Source organism: Sinocyclocheilus anshuiensis, unplaced genomic scaffold (genome assembly GCF_001515605.1).
Source record: "Sinocyclocheilus anshuiensis isolate Anshui unplaced genomic scaffold, SAMN03320099.WGS_v1.1 C33021766, whole genome shotgun sequence".
In the NCBI taxonomy this organism is placed as follows: domain Eukaryota; kingdom Metazoa; phylum Chordata; class Actinopteri; order Cypriniformes; family Cyprinidae; genus Sinocyclocheilus; species Sinocyclocheilus anshuiensis.
The window spans coordinates 1-2,102 of NW_015621409.1; the positions used below are offsets into that span (position 1 = coordinate 1).

General features: G+C 39.9%; 1 long non-coding RNA gene across 2 annotated transcripts; it reads left to right on the forward strand.

Annotated features, from left to right (window-relative positions):
• The first annotated feature begins 757 nt into the window (after window positions 1-757).
• On the forward strand, window positions 758-1,889 carry LOC107683186 (uncharacterized). Of its 2 annotated transcripts, XR_001633682.1 has the most exons (4): window positions 758-796; window positions 1,135-1,149; window positions 1,618-1,709; window positions 1,789-1,889. It is a non-coding gene; the product is annotated as an uncharacterized LOC107683186 (long non-coding RNA). The 2 variants fall into 2 exon arrangements; XR_001633681.1 differs by lacking the exon at window positions 758-796 and having other exon boundaries at window positions 1,043-1,149.
• The last annotated feature ends 213 nt before the right edge of the window (window positions 1,890-2,102 follow it).

Sequence of the window (2,102 nt, forward strand, 5' to 3'; positions counted from 1 at the left end):
ATTGTAATCGCGATTAGAAATTCGATTAATTGTGCAGCCCTACTGATAACCGATATGTCTGGTGTAAAAATGAAAATTAATGTCAAAATTAAGAGTAACAAGGGCTTTGACAAAAACTTTCTTTATATGCTTTTAAATTATTTTATCGGCAAATCGGTTTTTGAAAATGACCGATGACCATAAAAAAAGCTTAATATCAGTGGCGATAATCGGTCGACCCCTGTTGAGAACCTTAGTTTAAGTATGACTGGCTAATTAAAAACTTACCAGATTTATCGGTAGACCTGATTTTTGAGTAGAAATGTGATTATCACAGTTATTGAGCCTCTAGACTCTATTTCCCAGATTTTACTGTAGATTTTAGCTGATAGAAGAGGGCGCACAGGCAAAATCATTGTTTACAGTGAATACACCGTCTTTTGTGCGCTTGTAAGGATAACATTAAGTTTAGACGGTTACTGCTTCCTCAGATCAGTGTCTCGTATCCTCTGCCTAACAATACAGGTTTTTCCATTCGTCCGGTGTGCCTTAGTTTCCTTGTTGCTATTTTTACCCTCTCGGTGCATCAGTTTCTGTTACAGCTGTGTGTTTGTGAGAAGATCATCCATCAGAAGTTCACTTCATAAATCTGTGACTCTGTCCACGTTGTCTGTGTCTATCTCTGTCTTTATGTGTCTTGTTCTGTCTCAAGATCTTTGTTTCTCTTTCCCATTGACTTGTTTTTCCTGTGCATCCACGTCCTGTTTGTGTCATGTGACTGCAGGGCAGCCGTTAAGAAACTAACACACCTGCCCAGGTATGATGAATCAAAGTCAAACCCAACACATGACATCTGCCAGTCACTAACCACAGGTTTCCGGTGCTAATTGTCATGCGGTTGAGTGTTTAACAGTGTCAAGTCGTGCGCTCAGACGTGTTTTTGACCTGTCAATCACACAAGCCTCTTCCACTATGTGCTTGTTATTTAGGAGGAGTTACACGAGCTGTAAACTCACTCGAACGTCTTTCACTTTCTCAGTCAGTTTTACAGTCCGTCTCATGTTGAGTATTTGCTCTTTCTGTGCATTTCTCGCTCTTTTTCTTCCATCTGTCTCACTGTAATGCCTTCCTTCTCTCTTTCATGCTCCCTTTTAGTCCTTTTGCTGCTTGGTGAGTTTTCTGGTTTTATTTTTGTGTTATTATAATTAGTGGCAGGCCAGGCTGAAGTCGGTAGATATTGCATGTTTTTGCATGTTTTTTATAGTACATGTTGTGTAATAGCAGCTTAAGTAATATGTGTAAAATGCATTATTTGCGTAGCTGTAGATATCAATATTTGAGCTCCGTGTTGAAAACACAATATTGGTCAACCACTATCGGCTAATGCCAGCGCTGATGTGAAACTCAGGAATATGTCTAAAGTCCTTTTACTTTTTGTTCAGTCGTCAATCTCGTTAAATTCACCAACTTTCAGTTTTATTTTGCATCGTGCATCAAGTATGTTGCATGCATCCTTCCCTACGTCTTATTCCCTTGCTTTTTTCTGGTTCTCTGTCCTTTTCTCCTGCTCCCTGGTCCCCTAGTTATCCATTTCTTGTGGCATTGATTTTAATATCTCATTGTTTTTGTCTGTCTTAGGTTGAGCAGTTTGACGTTGGGAGACTCGGAGCGCAGGTCTTCTCCTGGCCAGCAGAGGGAGACGCTGTCTGATCTCCCCTCAGACAACGCAGGTCAAGCAGAGCTCTCATATGCAAATGACCATGATCACATGACTTGATGTTATTGAACGGTCCTCTGTTTGTTTCATAGGGACGGGTTTAGTCCAAAGATGTGTGGTTGTGCAAAGGGACAATCTGGGGTTTGGCTTCACCGTCTGTGGCGAGAGAATCAAACTAGTGCAGAATGTTCGGCCAGGTAATTAATACCTTTATTCGGCAAGGATGCATTAAATCGATCAAAGGTGGCAGGAAAGACATTTATAATGTCACAAAAGATTGCTGTTTTTACTTTATGCATCAGAAAATTCTTAAAATGTATCATGGTTTCCACAAAAAAAATATTTAACTGTTTCTAACTGAGATAATAATCAGAAATGTTTCTTGAGCAGCAGCATATTAGAATGA